The sequence below is a fragment of the Triticum aestivum genome, chromosome 5A, assembly GCF_018294505.1.
Source record: "Triticum aestivum cultivar Chinese Spring chromosome 5A, IWGSC CS RefSeq v2.1, whole genome shotgun sequence".
In the NCBI taxonomy this organism is placed as follows: Eukaryota; Viridiplantae; Streptophyta; class Magnoliopsida; order Poales; family Poaceae; genus Triticum; species Triticum aestivum.
This window is the reverse complement of record NC_057806.1, coordinates 42733724-42746153: the sequence shown is the minus strand read 5'-3', so window position 1 is coordinate 42746153 and position 12430 is coordinate 42733724.

The window sequence follows — 12430 nt, the reverse complement described above, 5'->3', positions numbered from 1 at the left end:
TAGTAGATGAATTACGCAAATCATGTAAAGGAAGCATGTCAATATCATCACAAGAAAAACAAAAGCCAATGACCATCATCTCGTCATCTATGCCATAAGTGCAAATGGGATTTATTGTAACGGGGCATGCATAGTCACTATATTGAGATTGAAATGATGCAATATGGGATATCTCACTCATAGCATATGACAAGGTTAATGGATTGTCAAACATGATGTGACCAATAGAATTTTCACATGATATCCTATGGAGCATAGCATCAGAACTAGGAAATCAACATGCTCATCATCATATTTATCATAAATAGGTGAGTCATGACATGAAAAAGTCGCACTAGCATGAAGCATGGGAATAGGTGTGTCAACATCATGCAAGCAATCATTGGTGAGATAGTCCGCTAGTGGGACAACAGAAGCACCATCACCTATGTTACCTTTGGAGAATCGCTTATGTGTTGTAGGTGAGGTGTCGAAGACCAAGTCATGGTCATCTTCATCGTGATGGAATCATGTGGGTGGTGCATCTTCTTCCACCATGGCCATCGTTATCTCCATTGGAGGTATGGACTTGTCGAGGATAGGCGTGTCGTCATGTAGGAGACCTAGCACCAAAGAAGAAAACACACTAGGAGTAGAGGTTAAGTCGTTAGAAATCAAAGTGGCCTCACATGTCGTGTCAACTACCTCGCTCACTAAGTGTTGTGGCTCACTGATAGTGTCCTGGACTAGGGGGTACTCACCACGTCATCTCCCGATCTGCTAGATTGGGACGAGGACCCCCATGGCCGTATACTCATGGGCCAGTTCGGGCAGTTGCCGCATACATGGAAGATTCCACAATACTTGGTGATCAAGACAAGGACTCCTCCCCACTGGCGTATTCGGCTAGGACTCTTGTTATCCTAGGCCTCTGGTGTATTATATAAATCAAGGCCAGGCTAGTCGATAGAGGATATACAACAATCATACCATAGGCTAGCTTCTAGGGTTTTAGCCTCTACGATCTCGTGGTAGATCAACTCTTTACTACCTATATCATCAATATTAATCAAGCAGGACGTAGGGCTTTACCTCCATCAAGAGAGTCCGAACCTGGGTAAAACATTGTGTATCTTGCCTCCTATTACCATTGATCCTAGACGCACAGTTCGAGACCCCCTACCCGAGATCCGCCGGTTTTCACACCGACATTGGTGCTTTCATTGAGAGTTCCGTTGTGTGATCGACAAAAGGATCGATGGCTCGTTTGCAGGTCAACTGCGATGCCGGCATCTTCGTCGCCGGCTCGACTGGTCGCCTTGGCTCGACCGAGGACCGTGCTCCATCTCCGATCGTCATGTTCGGACGCGGGCCTTCATCAACATCAACTCCGATCTCTACCAAGATCATGGAGGAATCATCCATGGAGCTCGGGGGCTCAACGTCAACATTGCCGTCGGGCGACCGTACTGTTTTTCCGAACAGCAAACTTGTATCTGCTGCCACCACCTCTTAAAGGATCGCTTTGATGATTCCTTTGGTGGAATTGTGCGGAATTAAGTCTACAACAGCCATGCAAAATTTCGTCGAGTTCCGATGGAGGAATCTCCGACAATCTACGATATACCGGAGCCCTGTCAAATCTGGACGGGAATCTGGACGAGTTTAGGGCGTGGTCTCCAGAGCTTACCTCGGAGGTCCTTTGGAAGATCCAACCGTTCATCTACTGCTTAATTCCCATATCTACCACCTCTCCAAATTTCAGCTCGATCCGATGGTTCAAACTCCGGGAACCCTCCGATGAGTGGATCAATTTTCGGATCCGTTTTCTGCGCGAATACTGATCCGACCCGAATTCATGTTTCTTTATGAACGTGACATTGGACAACCTTTTTAGAGGAATTCTCTTCTAGTGTATTGTGCGTTGTTTTTAAACACATGCCCGTAAATTTTTAAGCCTCCCCTAAGGTCGCCTTCATCATCATGCTAGTGTCAAACCAGTCCGGCGATATTGCTCCAAGGCTGCTGACCTGCGCTAGACACGTCGTCACTTTGTTGAGCCGAGCTCAACTTCTTCGGATCATCATCTCAGCAAGCCGAACAAGAGTCCGGCATCGCGAAGGATAAATCATCACCAACATCGCCGCCCCACGGATTACACGGAGCGGGCATACCGGCATCGCCGCATGGTCACTTCATCAAGCTGGCATCGACCACGTCATGACCTACATCGGCAGGGCCGCACTATTGCTTCTTCAAGCTGGTGTCCATCACGCCGACCTACTTTGACTCATCGGCTGACATCGAGGCTTCGACATCTCGGCTGGACCGAGGGCTTCGCCATCTCTTCATCAACCTACTCCGGAGACTTTGGTGTCACTAGCTGACCAGCTCCGTCACGTTAGCTGGACCGAGAGCTTTGCCTCGGCGAGCCAACCTTTGCCAGCATCGCCATACCGTCGCTTTATCGCCCATCAGGCAATGGGTGTGCGGATCGAGTCCCAATTTTGGGAATCACCTTTCTTTGGATTGCTAAAACAAATAAACCAGGTGCTATTACTTCTAGTATTTTTTGCTTGTTTGGGTTTATTTTCCAAGGAATTATTACTCTGTTTTGTCCATCCTCTGTATACAGGTCTATCAAATGATGGTCGCATTAACGACGGTCGCGTGGTGTTCGGTCAGTTTCCGTACATAGTCCGGCGAACGCCGCATCCGAAACTCGGACCGACCTGTGAATTCAGGCTTTGCCATGCCTTTACCGCATCACGCCGACGCCCTGCATCGACATTGACTTCGGCGCCAGGCCATATTTCTTTTATTACTCACTTTGCATAAATTATTTATTATGTAACGATTTTTTTAATTATTATTATTATTACTATTATCTCCGGTTTGCACTATTTTTTGTGCACAGGAAAATGATCCGGGGACTTCGTCGTCACTCTGCCGGTTTGCATTGACCGTGCTATGTCACCACTTCGGCGTGTCGAGCTCTCCGCTCCGCCACCTCGGGACCAGCTTGGGGGATGGAACCTTGTCCCGCATCAAGCTCGGACAGCGTCATCAATGCCGAACACATTAACCAGCTAAGTCACTTTCATGCTCAAAGTTTTAATTTTTAACTTGTGTTCGGTTCGACCAAGCATTATACTTTTTTGGAAAAAAGTATCTTGTAAAAAATTTCCTTGTCCAAACTTTGTTTGTGACGCACATATTCAAATACCCCGTTTATTTGGGGGCTTCCTCTATGAAGCTTTTCCTCTTGCATATGATTATACTTGTATGGCTTCGTTCCTTGTTCGTGTATTATGCCACAATATGCACCATATTGACTTAAGCGATTTGCAACCTCGGTTGCCTGGCTTCTGTGCTTACCCTTATGTTCCCGATCGTTCGGCTAGGGAGTAAAGGGAGCACCTCTGCGATTGTCACGACCGGGTCCTCAGAGCTCTGACCTCAGACTGGGTGAAGCCGTATTTTCAATCATGGTCGGCACACAACTCATGAGTACAAAAAATCTATTGCACAAGTCTCATAGCAATAATGAGCACCGAAGAAAGGTATCGGTGAGGGTACTATTTTCTTCGAAGATGCTTCTTACACTTCGTCTGTAATATAACATAAGTTCACTGAGCGTGCTTTGTCTGTTACAGCCTTATGGCCCGGTTGCCTGGTTATCGGAAACACTGTCGATATTCTCGACAGGTGGAGTACCTAACACTTTTCGGTCCTTGACCGAGGAGGGAGAAGCCGACGGTCGGTTAAGACGCGTTTAAAGTTCGGTTGAACAAATATATGATATTAGTACTTCGGTACATACAATCATTATACATAAAATTCTTTTACCCAAGTCACTTGGGGGCTCTTAAATTTATATGAGCCATTTTATAATAAGTGTTCTTCTTCTTTAGTTGTTGCAAAGTTTTTATTACTATTATTATTCATCACTCCTTTTTTCAACACGAGTGTGTGGTCACTAGCCGGGGAGCCTAATTTCTCTTGCAAAGCCGCTAGAGTTTAGTTTGCTAAACTGGCCTAATGAGAAGTACTCCGCCTTCGGGATAGGAGGTTGAAGCCGTAGGCTGACCCGCTTGAAGTCTTGAGATAGGATGTGACATGTTAAAGCACGACAGAAGCACTTTTTTCTAAGACCAATTTTCGGATTGGCACCGAACACTTGATCTTGTTCGGACGTCAAGTTTTTACTGATGTTTTTTGGTTTTCCAAGCTTATGACACTTTTAAACTATTTGTGTGTTTTCAGCACAAGTCTCGCAATGCAACGCCGGACACCTTTAGAGATTCGGCAAAAACATTCTCAGATATTGCTATATATGCATTGGTTTCAAATTGTGTCTTCGGTCAATAGTTCGGTTGCCCGGCTCCTGTGCTTGCCTCCTACGTTCCGCTTTGTTCGGCTAGGTGTGCAAAGGGAGAACCACTGCGATTGTGCTTCCAGCTCACATGGTTAAGCACCTCAGTGGAGAAAGCCGAAAACTGACTGTCACAATAAACGTAAACTGGTCAACGATCCGATGACGGTTTTAAATGACGGGCCATTCATAACAATGGCCGAAGTGTTTACGGCTTGACCTCGACTGTCGCCGAACACTACCGGGGGCTATTAACTGGCCTCCCAAACTAAATCCTCGATATTTTGCTCTTACATTAGAGCTGAGGTTTCATGATCATGCTTAGCATAACAACCCAAAGAAAGGAACCGATAGCGGGACTATTTTTTTTGGAAGACATTTTTTATGTTAAACAGTAACATAACATATCTCTCTGCGTACCTTTGTTTATAAAACCGTATGGCCAAATTGCCTTGTTTGTCGTAAATCTTTGCCCTCATAAAGGCCTTATAAAGTAGGAAAAACACTCCTCGGCTGCTAGCTGAGGAGGTGGAAGCCGATGGTCGGTCAACAAAGTTTTGTACAATGAGGATCCGAGCATTAATGATGTAAAGTACTTGGATACATAGAGTCATTACACATAAATTGTAATTTTACTATGGATATCGATCCTTAATTCGGCCACCCGTGCCCGCATTAAGGCTCGGGGGCTACTGGGCTTCGGGCTTATTATTTAAAAATATTAAAGGGGCACATTGATCTCCTGATTTGCTGTTGCCACCCGACCAGTGTCTCGGGGGCTACTGCACTGCCTGTTCAATGCAGAAAATTTTAAGTGCAAGACAGTTGCCGAGGAGATTTTGATCCTCAGGTTGGTCGGCCGCACCCAACCTAAGTCTCGAGGACTGAGCACGTCGCTTTTCGTGTCCCGAAGTATTCTGCCGAGCTAGGACTTGATCCTCAGGCCGATTTTGCAAATCAACCTGAGTCTCAGCGGCTACTGGGATCAGTGGTCTTACGTCATCCTTCAGGTGCATCTCGGGTTTTAGACTGATACACACCTTGAGGGCTACTGGCTATGTATCTCGGCAGAGAATAAATTGCACCAATAAAAAATATTGACAAAAAATCGGCCCACAGTCGGGGTGGTGCACCACCTCGGAAGCAGTCCGGCATAAAGCTTGGGCGCTAGTGGCTAGCTCCATAGAGGGCATTTCCGGCATTAAGCTCGGCTAAACTCCTTCAACTTTTTTTGAACCAAGGTGATATGACACCTCAGATATAGTCCGGCGTTGGAGCTTGAACACAGTCCGGCGTTGGAGCTCGGATATATTTCGGTGTTGGAGATCGGATACATTTCGGCGTTGGAGCTCGAAAATAGTCCAGCATTGGTGCTCGGCTGCAAAAAATACCTCGAATACAGTCTGGCGTTAGAACTCGGACGCAAGAGGACACTGCCTCCCGGGAACAACTTCAAACTCGAGGTGTGGCATAAAAATAATAAGGCATTGATAAAGGCCGGAAACTTAAAGGGGCTCCTCGGATACCCGACGTGTAAACTCGTCGAATGCATTTCGGCAATCCTCAAGATCGAAGATGAGAAGATTTGTTGAACCAGTTTTCAAGACCGACAACCGAAGATGAAGAACAGTTCGGGAGAATCGAGGAGCGTCTCTAACTTGAAGACCGGTTCAGGGGGGCTACTAACGGTGTCCTGGACTAGGGGGTACTCACCACGTCATCTCCCGATCTGCTAGATTGGGACGAGGACCCCCATGGCCGTATACTCATGGGCCAGTTCGGGCAGTTGCCACATACATGGAAGATTCCACAAGACTTGGTGATCAAGACAAGGACTCCTCCCCACCGGCGTATTCGTCTAGGACTCTTGTTATCCTTGGCCTCTGGTGCATTATATAAACCGAGGCCAGGCTAGTCGATAGAGGATATACAACAATCATACCATAGGCTAGCTTCTAGGGTTTTAGCCTCTACGATCTCGTGGTAGATCAACTCTTGTACTACCCATATCATCAATATTAATCAAGCAGGACGTAGGGTTTTACCTCCATCAAGAGGGCCCGAACCTGGGTAAAACATTATGTCCCTTGCCTCCTGTTACCATCGATCCTAGACGCACAGTTTGGGACCCCCTACCCGAGATCCGCCGGTTTTGACACCGACACTCACTCACTCCCTCTCGGATGCTCTCACTCATATGGTTGGTGGAGTCACTCAAATGGCTCTCAACCTCACATAGGATGTGTGGCATGCTCTCAAGTGTGGGGCTAGTGGTGGTCACACTCATCCTCTCATAGAAAATGCTCTCAATGTCACGTGTGGTGGAGTCACTCATGTCACTCATGTGGTGGTGGCTCTCCTCACATGGCAATTGGGGCATCTCGTCACATGTCGTTGTCGGAGAGATGTTGGTGCAAATGTCTCCATGCTCAATCATATCGTGGTCGTAGCTGCGGATGAAGGCCGAAGATGGCACATCATCACTCTCCTCGAAGACCAAAGATAAGGTCTCATGAGCGGTCTCGTAGCTTGACTCGGAGTATGAGTCCAATATTGGCGCCGTCTTCATGTTGTTGAAGAGGTTCGTGCTCGTCGCCGTGGTCGAAGAGGATGGCCCTTGCTCGACCTTCTTGTCGTTGTCTTGTTGTTGGAGGCCCAAATGATGTGGCGCCTCGTAGCTCGTCTCCATGAACGAAGGGAAATTCCCATGCTCGGCCATCTTCCTTGAGGGGCTTCCGAAGATGGAAGTGTCTCCCTCGCGCGTAGTTGGCCGCCTTGTAGTTGAAGATGTCGATGTAGGCGAACTCACGGGAAGTAGGCGAAGATGCCATACGTCCAAAGGCGAAGATGCCTTGATAGCACTTGGCGAAGATGCCGAAGTGGTTGGTGTAGCCGTAGCTCCGTCTTGGTGGTGCTCGTCTCGCGGTCTTTTCTTGTGCTCATGAAGTTTGGACTTGGCGTGAAGTAGGGCTTGTTGGGACTTGTAGGAAGGCGCATCTCGAGCATCTTCATGTTGATGGTGGCATTGTCGCACTTGAGCTTGTAGTAGATGCCGTTCGTCGTCGTCGTGCACATGTTGCTTGGAGGTGACTTGCCCTTCATGACGAGGTGGATCACGAACATGATGGTGGTCGCCATGGAGATGTGGACCTGGACGTCTTGCGCTTGTGTCGCTTGGGCGCTCCGAAGAGGATCGATGTGCTTGCCGCCGCCTTGAAGATGACGAAGGAGAAGTAGACTTGATCAAGGCCCAAATCTCCTCCATCCTTGCAGCTTGCTCCTCCTTTTGTGCGGAAAGCTTGTTGTCGATGTAGTCCCTTTTCCTCGCTTCAGAGTGTCGAATGTCAATGGAGAGGTTCTCGATGCGCTCTCGCAGTCTTGATTGTGTGTCTTGCATTTGTCGTTGTAGATCGAAGATTGATGCTTTGGTGATGTAGTTGTTCACGCCGTCGTTGTTGTGGAAGACCGGAGATGAAATGCCTTGCCTATCCATCACAAGATTCGAGCCAATATGAGTGGAAAAAGAGAAGAATGAATACCAAACGTACCTTGACCGAAGTTGAAAGTGGATCAATGATCACTCCAATGTGGGCAAGGAAATAGCACAATTGGTACCAATTCTTGTCGGTTTCTCACACCTACACAAGTAAGGCTTATAGTGGAGCTCGATGAGGATAGTGGCACAAAAATTTAATGCAAAATGTTAGCAAGAGTCAATAATGTTGAAAGAGATTCACAAATTCGCAAGTGTAACAAGTAGACCAATAGCAATATGTGGCACATGGAAACACACACACGGATAGATAAATGGGGTCGTGCAACCAAGGATGAGCACAAAATGTGGAATCCACGGAAAACGCTCGTGTTGCACAACTCAAGAGAGATGCTAGCACGATTGCTCACTACGCGGATACGACACTTGTGCACAACCTATAATATGCAAAATGGATAACTTTCTATCCCAAGTATGCTATGTATGTATGGTTCCCGATGTTTCTCACAAGGTGATCCAAGATGATCTTATATACAATGTGGTATGATGCTATGGAACTTGCTTACAAGCTTTTTGTTCACTCTTTTTCTTTGCTTAAAAGCTTATTCTCTTCTCTCTTTTTTTGTATGGCCACTTTGCGAAATGCACAAACCAAGGTAGCAATTGTATATATGCGGGAACAAACTTGAGGCACACGAGATGATATGATACCAATATGATATGATATGTATGCAATGTATGGTGTAGATCACTAATGTGCACAAGTAACGTTGCCGGCAATACTCAAATGGCTAGTCTCGATAGGCAAGTGACGCAAAATGGGCTAGGGGTTATCAATGCAATGGCAAGGGAATATACAATGGAGGGATACCACGATACCAAGATGATATGGAGGTTACCGTCCATGTCGATGATGAGTGGCGGTGATCTTCATGGAGATACCAAGATGATGGAGACTCATCCCTAAGTAGCCGAAACACCTTAGGAAACGGAAAAACCACAACTCAAAATCTCAAGGACAAAAGTCAAATGGTGGTAGCGGAATGCGGTGGTGTTGCACTAGGCAATGCGGAAGTGGAGGTTATGGTGGTGGACTATACACGGTGTCAGAGTTGAAAGCACGGTCCCTAAGTATCCTAAACACCTTAGGAGACACAACTCACAACACAAACAAAATTGGGTTAAGTTGAGGTGGCGGAAGTGTATGGTTGGCAAGGTTATGCGGAAGTGGTGGTGGTGGTTGATGAAGAAGCAACCGTCCCTAAGTAGCCGAAACACCTTAGGAGACTCAAATCACTCCTCAAGCAACCACTAATGCGATGGGGAACAAAATTGGTTAGGTTGCGGAAGGCTATGGTGGTGTAGCGGATGATATGGTGGAGGGCCTAGGCAAACTTGCCAAATTTCAGAAAATTTGATTGAGTCATATGATGTTGGTGGTATTTTTGTGGGAAGGGGGATGTCAAGAGCTTTTCAACGAGCTAAAGAACGCGAAAGTCGGAGTTCGGATGAATTAGTTATGGCCGAAAGAAAAATAGCCGAAGGTGATATCTATAGGTAGCGGACGTCCGGAAAAAATGGTCGTCCGGTCGCCGGACGTCCGGTCGGGTCGGAAATCCGCTGATTCTGCTTGGGTTAGGGGGTTCCGGTCGTCCGGTAAGGTCGGACGTCCGGTGGTTCCTGCGGCTCCGGACGTCCGGTAAGGTGACGGTCGTCCGGTGTATCGGGGTCAACTCCAGATCCGAGATTCGGGACACGAATTTGGGTGGAATTTGGAGATTTTGGGGTCAAAATTGATGAGATTTCGTGGATGAAAGATGGAGAAACTTGGGGAGATGCTAGATCCACTCGAAACCAAGCAAATCCATGGATCAAAATCAACAAAACATCATCAAACCAACAAATCACAAAAAAAAATTGGGGCTATTTTTGATGGGGATTTTCAAATTTGGGACGAAATCAAGCAAAAGAAGGCTAGAAACGGTGGGGGAGGCTCCGAAATCGTGATCAACGTGGCTCATGATACCAAGATGATGTAGGGTAGGAACCCTAGGGGCCGATATTTCACGAAAGGAGCGGATCCCGTCCAAGAACATGAAGAACACGAGGGGAAAACGAGGGAAACATAAGAGGAAACACGAGAGAATCACTCAACCAACAAGAATAGATCACACACGCGCTAGATCGATGAACACAAAGGTGAGATACAAGATCCAAAGTCAACAACGGACGATACAAAGGTAGCCGGTCTTCTCCGTGAGGAGGTCTTGATGTTCTTCTCCAAAAGGAGGTCTTGAATCCAAAGGAATCTTCTCCGAAGAAGCCGCGGTCTCTCACGAGGAGTAGATCCGATGTGGATGAGCGAAGCTCTATCTCTAAGTATGAGCTAAACCAACGCTAACCCTCAAATGGTGGAGGTGGAGGAGTATATATAGTCTAGGGCCACGAAGGGGTAAGTGAGGGCGAAGGGATACATGGGCTCGGCCCGATACACTGTGCACAGACAGGCGTCGGACGTCCGACGGGTACTAGACGTCCGGTGGCTCACGAGGGTCCGGTCGTCCGGTACTTGTCGGACGTCCGGCGTTTTGGCTCGGTTGACGTGGCGCCGGATTTCCGGAGACGGTCGGACGTCCGGTCGCTGGAGTGTGTCGAACGTCCGAGACTTGTCGGACGTCCGCTCGTTTGGCTCGGGTGCGGGATTGCCGGTCGTCCGGTCCCGGCCGGTCGTCCGGTGGGTCTTCAGGCGTCGGACGTCCGGTTCCGACCGGTCGTCCGGTGGCTGGAGCTTCTTCCATAGCTCTTCTTCTCATTCCTCGCGCTTGGTGTCCTCGCCTTCTTGTCCATGGTCTTCCTCTTGGTTCCTGGTCATGCATAGCACACATGTTTGAGGTAGTAGCCATGTCTCACGTATGGAAAGTGATGGTTCGAAGAGGAGCGAGTTCACCTTGTGTCCAATGGTGTATAGATGAGGTCTCGTCTTATGTTCTCTTAGGGCTTGGAGAGTAGTCGGAGTGTACATGGGGATGAACGTGGGATGCTCCACATCAGGGACACTTTGTCCCAGCACGCGCTACCCGTCGGACAAGTACGCTTGTGCTGCATCCACCTCGGCACCGTCTCCGCTACCCACCTCCGCTCGCGCAGCCCTTCGGGATCCGAACTGGCTAGCTGCGATGCGTGGGGAGTTTGACGCCCCGCAGCGCAACCGTACGTGGCAGCTTGTTCCGCGGCCTCCCCGTGCCAACTTCATCACTGGCAAGTGGGTCTTCCGCCACAAGACTCGCCCCGATGGTTCCCTTGAGCGCTACAAGGCGTGTTGGGTGGTGCGCGGCTTTCGCCAGTGTGCCGGCGTGGACTTCACCGACAACTTCGCCCCGGTTGTCAAACCGGGCACGATTCGCGCTGTTCTCCAGCTCGCTATTTCTCGCGCCTGGCCGGTCCACCAGCTCGATGTGTCTAATGCTTTCTTGTATGGCCATCTCGACGAGCAGGTGTTATGTCAGCAGCCTACTGGTTTCGTCGACACCGACTATCTGGACCATGTGTGCTTGCTCTCCATTTCTCTTTACGGGTTGAAGCAGGCGCCTCGGGCATGGTACCAGCGGATAGCGGCATTCCTTCAGCAGCAGGGGTTCCGGTCCACATGGTCCGATGCCTCCCTATTTGTTTATCACCAGGGTCCCGCCACCGCGTACCTCCTCCTATACGTCGACGACATCATCCTGACTGCTTCTTCGCCGGCGCTCATTCAGCAGATTACAGCTCGCCTCGGCACCGAGTTCGCCCTCAAGGACTTGGGAGCTCTTCACTACTTCCTCGGCATCGAGGTTGTGCGCCGGGCCACTGGCTTCTTCCTGCACCAGCAGAAGTATGCCTACGAGCTTCTAGAGAGAGCGGGCATGCTTAACTGCAAGCCTGCTCCTACGCCTGTCGACAAGAAGGCTAAGGTGTCCGCCGTCGAGGGTTCTCCGGCGTCCGATGCTCCCTTCTATCGCTCCATCGTCGGTGCGCTTCAGTATCTCACACTGACGCGTCCGGACATTCAGTACGCTGTCCAGCAGGTGTGCCTTCATATGCATGCTCCTCGTGACACTCATTGGGCTCTGGTGAAACGTATTCTTCGGTACATAAGTGGCACCACAGCTATGGGTCTCACCCTGACGGCATCACCTGACACCAGCCTTGTCGCCTACTCCGACGCCGACTAGGCTGGGTGTCCCGACACTCGCCGCTTCACTTCCGGCTACTGTGTCTACCTTGGGCCCTCTATGATTTCGTGGTCGTCTGAACAACAACCCACGGTCTCACGACCGAGCGCCGAGGCTGAGTACAGGGCTGTGGCCAACGCCGTCGCGGAGTGCTCTTGGCTACGACGGCTACTTCAGGAGTTGCTATGCGAGGTTACCAAGGCGACGCTTGTTTACTGTGACAACATCTCCGCGGTGTATCTCGTTGCTAACCCTGTCCATCACCGACGGACGAAAGATATTGAGCTCGACATTCACTTCATCAGCGAGCACGTCGCACTTGGTCGTGTTCGAGTTCTCCATGTGCCCACCGATCAGCAGTTCGCCGATGTC